We start from the raw sequence: 17,685 nt of genomic DNA on the forward strand, positions 1-17,685 counted from the left end.
ACAACCTTCGAACACTTTCCCACCAGGAGATTCGAACCCTGGCCAGCACAGAATCTTTACAACTGGCATAACTGGTACACCTTTAACCCACTGCACCACAGCTCAGACCCTTAAAAGAGATGGCAATTTTGTAGTATTTAAATCCCCCAAAGATCACCACTTCCCAAGGGCAACTAGAGGATAGTGAGGGGCTACTCACGTTCTTGCATCAAATTCCTGTTAACATGGGAGAACTCTGTGTGTATGCTTAATGCACTACTTGCCTAAACACACAAGAGAAGTTATAAAACCTTAGAACACTTTCCCACCAGAAGATTCGAACTCTATCCAGCACAGTAGCCTTACAGTGACTGCCATAACTGGTACGCCTTTAACCCACTGCACCACAGCTCAGACCGTTAAAAGAGATGGTGATTTCGTAGTATTTAAATCCCCCAAAGATCCCCACCTCCCAAGGGCAACTAGAGCATAGTGAGGGGCTACTCACGCTTTTTCATCAAATTCTTGTTAATATGGGAGAGGTCTGTGTCTATGCTTAATGCACAACTTGCCTAAACACGCAAGAGAAGTTATACAACCTTAGAACACTTTCCCACCAGGAGATTCGAACCCTAGCCAGCACAGAAGCCTTACAGCAACTGGTATAACTGGTATGCCTTTACCCCACTGCACCACAGCTCAGACCCTTAAAGAGATGGTAATTTCAAAGTATTTTAATCCACCAAAAATCACCACATCCCATTGGCAACTAGAGCATAATGAGGGGCTCCTCACGTTCTTTCATCAAATTTCTGTTAATATGAGAGAACTCTGTGTCTATGCTTAATGCTCAACTTGCCTTAACACGCAAGAGAAGTTTTACAACCTTCGAACACTTTCCCACCGGGAGATTCGAACCCTGGCCAGCACAGAATCTTTACAACAACTGGCATAACTGGTACGCCTTTAACCCACTGCACCACAGCTCAGACCCTTAAAAGAGATGGCAATTTTGTAGTATTTAAATCCCCCAAAGATCACCACTTCCCAAGGGCAACTAGAGGATAGTGAGGGGCTACTCACGTTCATGCATCAAATTCCTGTTAACATGGGAGAACTCTGTGTCTATGCTTAATGCACTACTTGCCTAAACACACAAGAGAAGTTATAAAACCTTAGAACTCTTTCCCACCAGGAGATTCGAACCCTATCCAGCACAGAAGCCTTACAGCAACTGGTATGCCTGGTACGCCTTTAACCCACTGCACCACAGCTCAGACCCTTAAAAGAGATGGTAATTTTGGAGTATTTAAATCTCCCAAAGATTACCACCTCCCATGGGCAACTAGAGCATAATGAGGGGCTACTCACGTTCTTTCATCAAATTCCTGTTAATATGAGAGACCTCTGTGTCTATGCTTAAAGCACAACTTGCCTAAACACGCAAGAAAAGTTATATAACCTTAGAACGCTTTCCCATCAGGAGATTCGAACCCTATCCAGCACAGAAGCCTTACTGCAACTGGTATACCTGGTACGCCTTTGACCCACTGCACCACAGCTCAGACCCTTAAAAGATTTGGTAATTTCGGAGTATTTATATCCTCCAAAGATCACCACCTCCCAAGGCCAACTAGAGCATTGTGAGGGGCTACTCACGTTCTTTCATCAAATTCTTGTTAATATGGGAGAAATTTGTGTCTATGCTTAATGCACAAATTGCCTAAACACGCAGGAGAAGTTATACAACCTTAGAACACTTTCCCACCACGAGATTCGAACCCTATCCAGCACAGAAGCCTTACAGCAACTGGTATGCCTTTAACCCACTGCACCACAGCTCAGACCCTTAAAAGAGATGGTAATTTCGGAGTATTTAGATCTCCCAAAGATTACCACCTCCCATGGGCAACTAGAGCATAATGAGGGGCTACTAACGTTCTTTCATCAAATTCCTGTTAATATGAGAGAACTCAGTTTCTATGCTTAATGCTCAACTTGCCTAACACGCAAGAGAAGTTATAAAACCTTAGAACACTTTCACACCAGGAGATTCGAACCTTAGCCAGCACAGATGCCTTACAACAACTGGCATAACTGGTACGCCTTTAACCCACTGCATCACAGCTCAGACCCTTAGAAGATATGGTATTTTCGAAATATTTAAATCCTCCAAAGATCACCACCTCCCAAGGCCAACTAGAGCCTAGTGAGGGGCTACTCATGTTCTTTCATCAAATTCTTGTTAATATGGGAGAACTTTGTGTCTATGCTTAATGCACAACTTGCCTAAACACGCAGGAGAAGTTATACAACCTTTGAACACTTTCCCACCAGGAGATTCGAACTCTATCCAGCACAGTAGCCTTACAGTGACTGCCATAACTGGTACGCCTTTAACCCACTGCACCACAGCTCAGACCCTTAAAAGAGATGGTGATTTCGTAGTATTTAAATCCCCCAAAGATCCCCACCTCCCAAGGGCAACTAGAGCATAGTGAGGGGCTACTCACGCTTTTTCATCAAATTCTTGTTAATATGGGAGAGGTTTGTGTCTATGCTTAATGCACAACTTGCCTAAACACGCAAGAGAAGTTATACAACCTTCGAACACTTTCCCACCAAGAGATTCGAACCCTGGCCAGCACAGAATCTTTACAACAACTGGCATAACTGGTACGCCTTTAACCCACTGCACCACAGCTCAGACCCTTAAAAGAGATGGCAATTTTGTAGTATTTAAATCCCCCAAAGATCACCACTTCCCAAGGGCAACTAGAGGATAGTGAGGGTCTACTCACGTTCTTGCATCAAATTCCTGTTAACATGGGAGAACTCTGTGTCTATGCTTAATGCACTACTTGCCTAAACACACAAGAGAAGTTATAAAACCTTAGAACACTTTCCCACCAGGAGATTCGAACCCTAGCCAGCACTGAAGCCTTACAGCAACTGGCATAACTGGTACGCCTTTCCCACTGCACCACAGCTCAGACCTTTAAAAGAGATGGTAATTTCGGAGTATTTTATATATATATATATATATATATATATATATATATATATATATATATATATATATATATATATAAATATATATATATATATATATATATATATATATATATATATATATATATATATATATATATATATATATATATATATATATATAAATATATATATATTTATATATATATATAAATATATATATATATATATATATATATATATATATATATATATATATATATATATATATATATATATATGCGGAAAATCCACAGAGAAATATGAAATGAGGTGAACGTTTCGGCTTTGTTAAAGCCTTTGTCAACACCAGACTGACTAATCTTTCATCCTTATTCTCTGACCGCTTAATCCTCTTTGACCATTCTAAGCTAAGCTTTACCTGTTTTTGGTTAATTACACCTGACCAACCCTTGGGATGGGTTGGTCAGGTGTCGGCCTATATATCTTCCCCCCTTCTCCCTTCTCCTTAGTCAGTCTGGTGTTGACAAAGGCTTTAACAAAGCCGAAACGTTCACCTCATTTCATATTTTTCTGTGGATTTTCCGCATAAAATGATCAGTGTTTTGTGATCGTCAATTGCATATATATATATATATTGTGACGGGAAAGTGAAGGAGTGTTGAGGTTCGGCAGTCCTCCTAATGGCTGGTGTCAGTGCCTAGTCACATTTACAAAAAAATATAGACTTGTCTGTGGTAAATTAAGGGAAGACATGCAAAACACATAGTATGAACAATGAAACTTTAATTAATATTGAAAACAAATTATGAACAAAAGGAATCCCTTGGCTATGTAATGTGCAAACAAACAAGTCAAAAAAATATAACATAAAAATTAAGAACAGGAATGACATTACTCTATAAGATAAAGACAGAAAAGTGATTAAACAGGTGCTGAGAATAAAGCGCTAGCTGAGAAACATCCACCTGATAGACAGAGCGTATATCAGTTAGTTGTTCACAGTTTGAGAACTGAATATTCTAACTTCAATGACAGTTTCAAGCCCAGACATTGACTAAGTAGAGGGTACTGAGGTGCAGAGGTGAAGGTTTGCAGTCGGCGGGTCACCAATCAGAAGCAGGCATGCTGGGAATGGTAGTTTGCTGGTTGATGACGGAGACGGCATGGAGGGAGTGTGGAGTAGGGGGGAGTTTTGGGTACGTTTGCCTCCTGGTCAAAACGTTTTGTGCTACTGGTAGACATATCTTGAAGGTAGCATCTTATTGTTGTATGTATAAGTAACCTTATGTAGAGAAGAGCAGGCTCAATCTCTCTTGAAAGAGATTATCGTCGCAAAATATATATATATATATATATATATATATATATATATATATATATATATATATATATATATATATATATATATATATATATATATATATATATATATATATATATATATATATATATATATATATTAGTATATTTTGGTAGCAGTCTTTCCTGCAGACATATATTATTAAATATGACCGAAAAAGTAAGATTAATAATTCTAACACGAGTTTTCTCAATCTTTCGTACATTACGCTTCACTGTTGGAGGTAAATCAAAAATCAATTCTCCAAAATTCATTTTTATTTCTAGTCGGACGCGACACGGGCGCGTTTCATAAAACTTATTACATTTTCAAAGACTTTAGTTCACAAAAACACAACTGATTAGAACTTACGTATCTCTGATTTTATATATACATTTGAGTGAGGTGGGAGGGGTGATGTGGCATTAACACAAGACAGAACAAGAGGGGATATTAATAGGGTATTAAAAGTATCAACACAAGACAGAACACAAACAATGGGTATTGAATAGAAGTGTTTGTAGAAAGCCTATTGGTCCATATTTCTTGATGCTTCTGTATTGGAGCGGAGTCTTGAGGTGGGTAGAATATAGTTGTGCAATAATTGGCTGTTGATTGCTGGTGTTGACTTCTTGATGTGTAGTGCCTCGCAAACGTCAAGCTGCCTGCTATCGCTGTATCTATCAATGATTTCTGTGTTGTTTACTAGGATTTCTCTGGCGATGGTTTGGTTGTGGGAAGAGATTATATGTTCCTTAATGGAGCCCTGTTGCTTATGCATCGTTAAACGCCTAGAAAGAGATGTTGTTGTCTTGCCTATATACTGTTTTTTTTGGAGCTTACAGTCCCCAAGTGGGCATTTGAAGGCATAGACGACGTTAGTCTCTTTTAAAGCGTTCTGTTTTGTGTCTGGAGAGTTTCTCATGAGAAGGCTGGCCGTTTTTCTGGTTTTATAGTAAATCGTCAGTTGTATCCTCTGATTTTTGTCTGTAGGGACAACGTTTCTATTAACAATATCTTTCAGGACCCTTTCCTCCGTTTTATGAGCTGTGGAAAAGAAGTTCCTGTAAAATAGTCTAATAGGGGGTATAGGTGTTGTGTTAGTTGTCTCTTCAGAGGTTGCATGGCTTTTCACTTTCCTTATGATGTCTTCGATGAAACCATTGGAGAAGCCGTTATTGACTAGGACCTGCCTAACCCTACAGAGTTCTTCGTCGACTTGCTTCCATTCTGAGCTGTGGCTGAGAGCACGGTCGACATATGCGTTAACAACACTCCTCTTGTACCTGTCAGGGCAGTCGCTGTTGGCATTTAGGCACATTCCTATGTTTGTTTCCTTAGTGTAGACTGCAGTGTGGAAACCTCCGCCCTTTTCCATGACTGTTACATCTAGAAAGGGCAGCTTCCCATCCTTTTCCATCTCGTAAGTGAAACGCAGCACGGAACTCTGCTCAAATGCCTCCTTCAGCTCCTGCAGATGTCTGACATCAGGTACCTGTGTAAAAATGTCGTCAACATACCTGCAGTATATGGCCGGTTTCAAGTTCATGTCGACTAAGACTTTTTTCTCGATGGTACCCATGTAGAAGTTTGCAAACAGGACACCTAGGGGAGAACCCATGGCGACCCCATCTACTTGCTTATACATGTGCCCATCCGGGCTCAAGAAGGGTGCCTCTTTAGTACAAGCTTGGAGTAGTTTCCTCAGAATATTTTCTGGCATGTCAAGAGATCATTAGTTGGGGATCAGCATAAACTGATCCCCAACTAATGCCAAATAGAGCGTTTATAGTTATAACTGTTATCTGGTAATAAATTTAACGTCACGCGTGAATGCCCTGGAGAGACTTTAATTCCTCTCAATTGCTTGTTTACCTTTGTAAAACGGGCGAATAATAATATTTAACTCCTCTGAATAAAAAACCCGTCCTTATCCGAGCATTTCAACCACAACTGCGATAAATGATATTATTCGTAGTTTATAATTTGTGTATCAAATGCGGGACGCGGAGCGGGGCAAGGGAGACGCCAGTACACGAGGCGACGCCACGAGAGAGAGATGCCATTACCCAAGCGGCCAGGGTGGACGCCACCAAGAGCTCAAAACGAAAGTCGCCACTGTGAGGTGTGAAGAACCTTTGCAGACAACAACTTAGCTGGTGTCAGTGTCACTTTATATGTCGTGTTGAATTGTCAAGAGATTTAATTTGACATTCAGCCAGGAACCTGTTAATTTGTTCCGTGTAGCACAACGTGTCCGTCCAGAGAAGCGCGTCAACATCTAGGCAAGGCTCGACACCACGTGTTCGTTACTACGACGCCTGAACCTAGGACGCGAACTTCGGCAAGCCTTAACTTACACAGTGCCCTATTAGCTAAGTACCTTTATTCCCATTTGATGCATCATTTTGGAGGGGGGTTATAGCGGGGTAGCTTGTCGTCACACAGAGCGACTATAAAAAACCACAGGTTATTATCAGTCTCCATTCTCTAATTTAAATTTCTTGAACATAGATGTCTAGCAGCTTAATATGTTGCTACTGAATATAATTTGATTTGCAGCGTGTGTGAAGAATTCCCCGAGCTGTCATTTCCCGTGTTAATCATCTCCCAGTGTTCCATGATGAGTTCAGGAGATTCCGAGGATGAGTCATAATCGATGTCTTGGAAAACATCTTCAAGCTAAGACCCCTTTCCGTATTCTTTAAATTACATTATCTGTAGTATTATTCATGCGGAGCACTGTTTTCTGGATTAACATGTGTTTATTATAATTATTAATTTCTCATGTTCATAATCTATGTTCTTATTGGTGATTGTTTCTATTGATTCTATAATTGGTCATAGGATTAGATTATTGCATGATGAACTGGTGCACGAACCACACTAGTTCCTGGACATATATGAAGTTCCAGTAATACCCCCCCCCCCCCCAATGTAGGTGTTTGAGGCTTAGATTCAGTTAAATTATACAGCCCATTAATTATATAAGTGGTCATATTTTCTAGTATTTTATCCATAGTTACTGGTTCATCTAGGAATTTTCTAATGATCACAATTTCTTAGTTTCCCTCTTTACTATAAAAGCGGGTGGTCCTTCGTAATAGAATTTCATTACAATAATATTTAAATAAATAGAGTCAAGCCCCAAATGTCCCATATTATGGTCCTTCGAACCGGATAAACATAAATTATAATTATAAATACTAATTATTAATAACTAATCCTTGTGTGATGTAATCAAGACTAACCATTTAATTAATTATGTCTGCCAACAGCGTAACACATAAGTTGGTCTAAGTCACACCAATACATTGCTACTTTCACCTCATGTATAAGGTAGCCCTAGTGGGACACAGTCAATTGCCCACAACACTTAGACCTATACCTCATACAGAAGTAAGAATCTTTAGGTCACCAGGAGCAACAGCTCATAACTTTTATAACAATTCCACACTAACACCTGCGTTAGAGTGGCCTCACCATCTAACCATTATATACTTAGGTGGTAATGACATCCATCCTACTCGTCATCCAGCTGAGGTGATCAAGCACCTTAAAGCCATAATTTCTTCTTTCAAGCTCATCAGTAATTTGGTAGTATTCACGTTAGTGGAACCTCACCAACCAAGTCAAGATAATCGTTGGGGAGTAACACCAGAATACTACCAGAGAGCTGCTAAGTACATAAATTTCAGGCTGAAAAAACGAGTGAGATTGGATGCCACTTATATACAATTTACAGCCAGACCTTATAGACAAAACCTGACCAGAGATGGTGTACACTTGTTAGGTGAGTCTAGGTTGCATGTGGTTGACAAGTTGATCAACACCATCAACTATCACAAACGGCTGTGGCTGGCAAGCCAAACTTAACTGTACATAATTGTTTTCACTTGTGTGTGTAAGTGCACCCTCATAAAAACAAAAAAAACAAAAATACAGCACAATTATATTCACCTTACTGCACCACAATAATCTTTACCAATCTTATTAGGTAGAATTTAGGCTGAGATTGTGCTGAATTTGGTACAAGCCCAGACTAAATAAATTTATAGTTCTTAGTTAGGAATTATCACGACTAGATTTAAGCTAGTCAGTAGTGTATGTATTATACTATTTGTGCTGACCCTAAACAGGGTGGGATTAAATTTTGCGATAACTCTGATTGGAGTGTCTCCATAATATTTCTCTTGTACTCATTATTTTGTATGTATCTATTTTGTGTATTGCTGGATGATCCCCATTACCTCTGATGGTGATATAGAAGAACTAACAGGACGAGAACTAATGGTGAAGTTCAGACAATGCACAAATATCTAGCTACTTGTTGTTAGGTAGGTACATTTAACCTCAAGTGAGGTAGAGTATAAATTAGCCACATTAAATTAGGCTACATTTAATGTTACTTGTCCACTAATGAACAAGTACCCAAGCTTCATTAGTAATACATGTACTAATCCCATGAAGTTTGGACCCAAGCCCAACATGGCTACTCCTGAGCAATTAAGGAGAACCTATATTGGCCTTAAAGGTCATTTGACCAAATTAATTAACAAGGCTGAGGGCTTATCTAAAGATACTCCCATTGACTCTTATCACTTAGAGACATCAGTAAGAGTAGCTGATCTGAAATTTGATCTAGTTAAGTCTACAAGTCAGTCTTATCTTACTCTACTGAATACCACAAAAACGGATCCTGATAAGTCAAATTGTAGAAGATATCTCCCAGTATGAAGATGAGACTCAAGATAAACTTTACATGCTATCTAAATTAGCAAAACAATCTAAATCCAATACCAGTAACACAGGGTCTCAATTCAGTAACCAACTACCAGAGGTTCGTTTACCTACTTTGGACTTACCTACATTTTCAGGATTAGATACAGAAAATTGGGATAATTTTTGGACTTCATTTGAAGTTCATATACATAAGAAACCGTCTCTTGACAAGGTTTCTAAATTCTCATACCTGCTTAGTCTTCTCAAAGGAGAGGCAAAAAAGGTCATACATAACCTAACTCTCGATGAGAGTAATTATTACTAAACCAGGTAATCGAGAAAGAATTTCCAGGTTATCAGGTACCCAATCAATTAAAGGTTCTAGGCGTGGAATGGAACACCAGTACTGACGAGATGAATGTCAAGTCAGTACAAACCGATAACTCAACCCTTACCATGAGAACATTGCTCTCGTTTGTCAGACAACCATTTGACCCTTTAGGCTTACTTAGTCCTATATTAATAAGGGGCAAACTCCTAATGCAGGAGTGCTGGCAGAAACATATGGGATGGGATGATCCGTTACCAAGTGAGTTACAAGCTAAATGGCAGATACTCTCAACGGATTTTAGTCAGTTAGGTGTTTTGAAATTTCCTCGTAATGCTTCAGGACCAAACTTACCCACCAATTTGCACGTTTTCTGCGATGCCTCTTGCAAAGCATATGGCGCTGTAGCCTACTTAGTTAATAGTGCACAATCAATTTTGCTCACATCTAAAGCAAGAGTTGCTCCCATTAAGAAGAGATCTTTACCTCAAATGGAGTTGACTGCATTGCTGGTGGGAGTAAGATTGGCTCATTGCCTGACAAAGACACTCAATAATATCCACTTTGGTGAGATTGTCGTGTGGTCAGACAACAAGGCAGTCTTACAATGGGTAAGAAACAACAACAACAAGACTCCCTACGTCAGTAATCGTGTTAGGGAAATTCATGAGTTATCTGCTGGATATAAATTCAGACATGTTCCTACTAAGGACAATCCTGCAGATTATTTATCTCGAGGGTTAACGATAAAACAACTTATCAAGTCTTCGCTGTGGTTCAATGGACCTTCATGGCTTGTTGGTGGTCAGTGGCCCAAACAAATGCCACAAGTCATAGTGACCAATATCACCACTCCCATGAAAGAACCAGAACCTCAACGAATCTTAGCCATTGATCCTCACAATTATTCTAACTTAAGTAAGTTATTAAGAGTGACTGCACATCTGTTTGACTTTCTTGCTAAGATAGGAATTCGACATAAGTTTCCCAATCCTATCCTCTACTGGATCAAACGTGCGCAACAAGAGACATATGGAAGCGAATATGAAAATCTTCCAGATAAATTAACTAAGTCTCTAGGTATCTGGTATGATGCTGACACTCATAATATACTAAGATGTGGAGGACGTTAGTAGTAGGGATGGCGCCTCACAGGGGATTTTTTTTTGGGGGGGGGGGGAAATCCTCTGTGGGAGCCATGGTTTTCAGGTCCAAAGGGAAAAAATCCTCTGTGGGAGCCATGGTTTTCAGGTCCAAAGGGAAAAAATCCTCTGTGGGAGCCATGGTTTTCAGGTCCAAAGGGAAAAAATCCTCTGTGGGAGCCAGGGTTTTCAGGTCCAAAGGGAAAAAATCCTCGGTGGGAGCCAGGGTTTTCAGGTTCCAAAATCCCGTGTGGGAGCCATGGTTTTCAGGTCCAAAGGGAAAAAATCCTCTGTGGGAGCCATGGTTTTCAGGTCCAAAGGGAAAAAATCCTCTTTGGGAGCCATGGTTTTCAGGTCCAAGGGGAAAAAATCCTCTGTGGGAGCCATGGTTTTCAGGTCCAAGGGGAAAAAATCCTCTGTGGGAGCCATGGTTTTCAGGTCCAAGGGGAAAAAATCCTCTGTGGGAGCCAGGGTTTTCAGGTTCCAAAATCCCCTGTGGACTGCCATGGTTTTCAGGCAAATTTGGGGAGTCACAGATCTGGGATTAAGGATTTCTTATGAGTGAGAAATTTCCGAGATTTTAGAAGTATGGAATTCTTATGAGAAAAATAATTTCCGAGACTTAGAAGTTTGTTAAGGTCTTATGGAAGAAATAGCAATCTGTCGCCTCACCTGTGTTTACTTTAGACGTCAGCCAGACGCGGCCTTCAGGTCACCTCGGTAATCGTATCTTATCTTCTCCATAATAATATCTGGACCGTCCCTCTCTCTCTCTCTCTCTCTCTCTCCTCCTATTTCTTTACAGCTATTTTCAGAGTTTCAAATAATCGTAGAAGTTTATTTATATGTTTATGACCGAATTTGTAAAAGGACCCTTTTCAGAGAATATTGTCTTAGATGTTTTGTTAAGGAAAACAGACAACTTATCCATAACATTTAGTTTTATATCCATTTACGGCTATTTCACCTGTAAAGACCAAAATTAGTCAGAGACAGTTTTAAGCTCATATTTCATCAGAGTCCAATTATCAACAGAAATTCGCCAGAGTCTACTTTGAGAGCAAAATTCGTCAGAGACAGTTTTAAGCTCATATTTCATCAGAGTCCAATTATCAACAGAAATTTGCCAGAGTCTACTTTGAGAGCAAAATTCGTCAGAGACAGTTTTAAGCTCATATTTCATCAGAGTCCAATTATCAACAGAAATTCGCCAGAGTCTACTTTGAGAGCAAAATTCGTCAGAGACAGTTTTAAGCTCATATTTCATCAGAGTCCAATTATCAACAGAAGTTCGCCAGAGTCTACTTTGAGAGCAAAATTCGTCAGAGACAGTTTTAAGCTCATATTTCATCAGAGTCCAATTATCAACAGAAATTCGCCAGAGTCTACTTTGAGAGCAAAATTAGTCAGAGACAGTTTTAAGCTCATATTTCATCAGAGTCCAATTATCAACAGAAATTCGCCAGAGTCTACTTTGAGAGCAAAATTCGTCAGAGACAGTTTTAAGCTCATATTTCATCAGAGTCCAATTATCAACAGAAATTCGCCAGAGTCTACTTTGAGAGCAAAATTAGTCAGAGACAGTTTTAAGCTCATATTTCATCAGAGTCCAATTATCAACAGAAATTCGCCAGAGTCTACTTTGAGAGCAAAATTCATCAGAGTCCAGTTCTTGATCAAAATTAATCAGAGTTCCAATTGAAGACCAACATTTTGGCAGAGACCACATTTTCGCTACTAGCAGTCCAATCCCCCTGAAATTTTAAGCAGTCATATTTCAGACGTAGTAAATAAGATCAAGTCAGTTACTGAGCTCCAGCTCTTGTCCCCCTGTATTTGCATATTTTCACTATATTCACCTGTGTTCTTCACATTTTTTCCATGTTTTCTGTGTTCATTCCATGTTCTACAAATGTTCACAGCATGCTCAGTTCAAATTTTTTCACCTGTTTTTCTCATTTTTTCTGTTTTCTACCATTTTTTCCCGTATGTTCACTATGTTCTTTGTCATGTTTTCATGCACATCATATGTTCTCTGTATAACTTTTATACTCAATATTCATGTTCTCAATGTTCATAGCTTGTTCTTCACATGTTCAGTGTTCATTCTTTGTATTCCCTATGTTCCTTATCATGTCTTCATATTCTCTATAAGTTCTTATTCCCTGTATGATCACTCTATTCATCAACTTTTTCTTACATGTTTTCTGTGTTCCCCGTATGTTCACTATGTTCTTTGTCATGTTTTCATGTACATCATATGTTCTCTGTATAACTTTTATACTCAATATTCATGTTCTCAATGTTCTTAGCTTGTTCTTCACATGTTCAGTGTTCATTCTTCAACCCGTTCTCACACAAGACAGCACATATATGACTTAATGCTTAAAGTCAATATGTTGAATATGAATTAGTAAATATGTGATATATTCCCAGTTATTTTTTTTTCCAAGGCCCAAACTCTTCCTCACGTACCAACTTGCGTCTCACAGTACCCGTCCGTCAACCTAGATAGCAGAATAGTCGTGATTGGTTCAATTATAAGGAAAATGTACTTTTCAGGTCCCACATGGGTTGTGAAATTTACCTACTATTGTCCATGCTCTTAGAATATTATAGATCAGCTACTTCCTATTGAAGGTTCGTAGTTTTGTTTTGAGAAATATTAGTTGTTCTTAGTAAATTATAATAAGCACTAAAAATTATTACATAGAATAACAGTCCTTCACCAATCAATATTATATACCATAGTTGGTGCTTTACAAATCTTTAAAGGATGTTTTGTAGGAACGCTAACAGAAAACGATGGTTCATTGGAATGTCTATGGGGTAAACTACTCTAAACAGGATGGTATTGTGTCTACTATACCAACTACAGGATCGGTATATTGTCCACTACCACCTGTTAGGTGAGTAAGGGGTGCAATACCACCCACAGGATGGGTATGAGGGTCACATCCACCCAGAGGATGAGTATGGGGATCACATCCACCCACAGGAAGGGTATGGGGTCCAATACCACCCACAGGATGAGTATGGCGTCCACTACAACCCACAGGATGGGTATGGGGCTCCAACCACCCATAGAATGGGTATGGGGCTCCAACCACCCATAAAATGGGTATGGGGTCCAATAACACCCACTGGATGTGTATATGGCGTCCATTGCCGCGCGTCGAGCTCGAAAACCGCAGCATTCATCTCAGAACCATGCCTATTTCACGCAGATTCCTTAATAAACGCAAAAGTTTTATATGTCACAAGAAAGATAGAAATATAAGCTTCATTCTAAATACCTTACCATGGGCATATTTAAATTTAAACCGAAGATACGTGTACTTTTATAATAGCCGAGCTTTAACCCCGGACAGATCGATCGACCGAGCAACTCTCTCTCAGAACAATGTTTATTTCACGTGAATTCGTTAGTAAACATATATGTTTTATATGTCTCGAGAAAGACAGACATATAAGCTTCACTTTAAACACTTTACTATAGACATATTTAAATTTCTAATGAAGATTATTGTATTTTAAAAATTACGGAGCTCCCACCCCGTACAGACTGAACGACAGAGCAACTCTCTCTCAGATCAATGTTTATTTCACGTAAATTCGTTAATAAACACAAATGTTTTATAAGTCTTAAGCAAGATAGAAATAAGAGCTTCATTTTAAATACATTACAATAAACATATTTATAGCTCAAGTGAAGATACATATGTTTTTATAGTAGCGCTCAGTAGCTTGTCGGGCATGGAGTGCAGACGCCTACGCACTTGCCGATATATTGTATAATTAACAAAGATACGCTAATAAAGCCTAAAATCTTATATGCCTCCAGAAAGACCGATATATGAACATTATTATAATTGCACCAAATGAAATATATCATGTTCGAGAACAAAGATATATCAATTTTAAATTAAGTTTCGACTCTCTCTCGGGTGAGAGAGATGGGGCGACTCTCGCCCCATCTATTGGAGATTCTGTGCACTAAATACCCAAAGCTACTCAAACCCTCTTAGCATTATTTAAGTAATGAAGTAATATGGTATATTTACTCACTATAATGTGGGTGCTGAATGCAGAACATGAGAAAACATATATTTACTCCAAACTAATATAATTTCATTATGAAATAAGTAGCATCAAAGGAAGTCGATGGTCCAAGCAGCAATGTTGTGGAGCGACTTATCCAAGATATATCGTTGTTTGGAAAGTGTTTGTTGGCATATCCAGTTGTCGCACTTCTCTGCTCAAATTATCACAAATTTAAATTATAATGTTAACAAGTAGAATACGTATTTTTAATAAAATCTAACATAACTAGCCAGAAAACATTTAACATTAATTAAAAAATATATGTTTGGAAGTTAAATCGACTTCATAGGACAATGGTTTTGTTATATATACTCGTTATTCGTTGACATGCGTTCGCTACTTAAACTACCATGTACTGTACTTATGTAAAATCTCCCATGTCTCTTCGCTCATCTCACCGAACCCTACAGGCTCTGTGATATATTGTTTAATTAATTGAGATTCACAAATAAAGCTAATAATTGTATATGTTATCAAAAAGGCAGAGCTTAGTTTAGTTCATTTATTATGCACTCCATACCCATCCTATGGACGATAGTGGAGTGTTACAGAGGCACATAATGGGCTCAGGGAATGAGCCCCACAATTCATATAGCCAAGCAAGTTATAATCTTGATAAGCTAGTTACAAAAGTCAATGCACATTATCACATCAACAATGGGCTCGAGTCCGACCACAAGTACAGTTTATAATTTAAGCAACTGACATATATGGAGGGCTAGTGTCACAATTGATATGTTTATCCTACACATAACCCCTTCTCCCCCATCCAATGGGCAGCGGTGGATAGGTTACAATCAAGTCGTTTTTTGCGTTTTATTCAGAGATTAGATCTTATTGGGTGAGGAAAGATATTCATATTTTAAAGAAGGCTTCTTGGCTGATGCTGTCCATTGATGGAAAATATACAACCTTTTGAAAATCAATGTTAGTTTGATCTAGATATTGTAATTAACGAAAGTATTTATGTCATCTGAAAGGTAGAAATATAGGCTACATTTAAAATCCTTTGTCATAAATATAACTGAAGTGAAAACGAAGATATATGCGTTTTGATAGTTACTTGATGGCTTGCTCTGAGAGTGTGAAGCCCTGCACACCAGCCAATAAATTGTATAATTAGTTTCCATATATTTTAATTAATCTTAAAAATCTATATGTCAGAAGAAAGGAAGATGTAGCCGTTAATGTGACAACATTTAAAAATATATATATCTTAAGTTAAATAAATAATACCACCTTATTGCCGGTGTCCGGACACATGAAAATTACCTAGGTATCAGTATCCAGCCAGGCGGGGATCACAGGCTGCACAATACTGATAAATTTATGTAATGCACTACTTGTGGTCGATCTCGAACCCATTTATGATGTGACGACTTATAGTGAATTTTGTAACTAGCTCAAGATTGTAACTTGCTTAGCTAAATGAATTGTGGGGTTCGGTTCATTCATTTTCTTTCTTTATTATGCACCCCATAATACACATCCCGTGGGCGGTGGTATAAAGGATTACAGAGGCACATAATCGGTTCAGGAACTGAACCCTCTAGTTCGTTTAGCTAAGCAAATAACAATCTTTTGACGCTAGTTACAAAATTATTAATGTACACATACTTATGCATACATGTACATATTCATACGTATACATATATACATACACATACATATTTAATCACCACCACAAATACACACATCAGTAATCTTTTGTGTCACAAGTGATTCAACAAGAGGCTCACAACAGTCACTATACAAGGCACTTTACATCTATGGTGAGTCACACAGTTACTAGTCTTGCTGCACACCCACCCAACTGGGCGGCAGCTTTACAGTCATGTGCTCCACACCCACCCAACTGGGCGGCAGCTTTACAGTCATGTGCTCCACACCCACCCAACTGGGCGGCAGCTTTACAGTCATGTGCTCCACACCCACCCAACTGGGCGGCAGCTTTACAGTCATGTGCTCCACACCCACCCAACTGGGCGGCAGCTTTACAGTCATGTGCTCCACACCCACCCAACTGGGCGGCAGCTTTACAGTCATGTGCTCCACACCCACCCAACTGGGCGGCAGCTTTACAGTCATGTGCTGCACACCCACCCAACTGGGCGGCAGCTTTACAGTCATGTGCTCCACACCCACCCAACTGGGCGGCAGCTTTACAGTCATGTGTTCCACACCCACCCAACTGGGCGGCAGCTTTACAGTCATGTGCTCCACACTCTCCCAACTGGGAGGCAGCTTTACAGTCATGTGCTCCACACCCACCCAACTGGGCGGCAGCTTTACAGTCATGTGCTCCACACCCACCCAACTGGGCGGCAGCTTTACAGTCATGTGTATGCATTACCTACAGTAAGCAAATTTTGGATACTTCGCTAAGATTTCGAGCAGCACATCATTATGAATGAAGTACTTACACATTTCATGGACACTATTGATGTTGTTATCTTTAAATTCCGCGATTTTTCACATTCCATTATATAATGACGGAAAGTATGCGAATAGTTCTGCTGACATAGTTTACATTTAGTCAAATCTACATCATCAGATGTTACAAACTTCCAGAGGTACTTGTAGCTGAGCCTAAACCTAGCAGTGGTAACATCTAGAAGTCTGCTAACATTATTGGATGACCCATAGACGAGCGATTCATCAAAGTTTATACAATATTGTGAAATTGACAGTCAGTGTAGTAACATAAATTGGTAAATCATAAATATTGTAAGTTAAGAATCTGATGCATGTGTGTGTGTTGGGAGGGGCGGGGGTTATACCCTTGGTAAGCGAGAGTGGAAAGTAACCTTAGACGTACTGCGGTCAATGTGGGGGGGGGGGGGGGAGGGGGAGGGAGGGTGGGAGAGTCAAATCCACCCTCCAACATCTGGACATAGTACCAGCAGCCTCCACAACACTCCATCAGCCTCCAGCTGATGCTTGTAGATGCCTCATCTAACCTCACTTATGTCACACATTAACCTACAGTTCCTGTGATATTTAAACTCCTCATCACAGTGGCGTCTCACCAATATAAACTGTATTGGATTTTGTCCCGAAATAGCTATATGCTGACT

This window comes from Procambarus clarkii, chromosome 81, assembly GCF_040958095.1.
Source record: "Procambarus clarkii isolate CNS0578487 chromosome 81, FALCON_Pclarkii_2.0, whole genome shotgun sequence".
In the NCBI taxonomy this organism is placed as follows: Eukaryota; Metazoa; Arthropoda; class Malacostraca; order Decapoda; family Cambaridae; genus Procambarus; species Procambarus clarkii.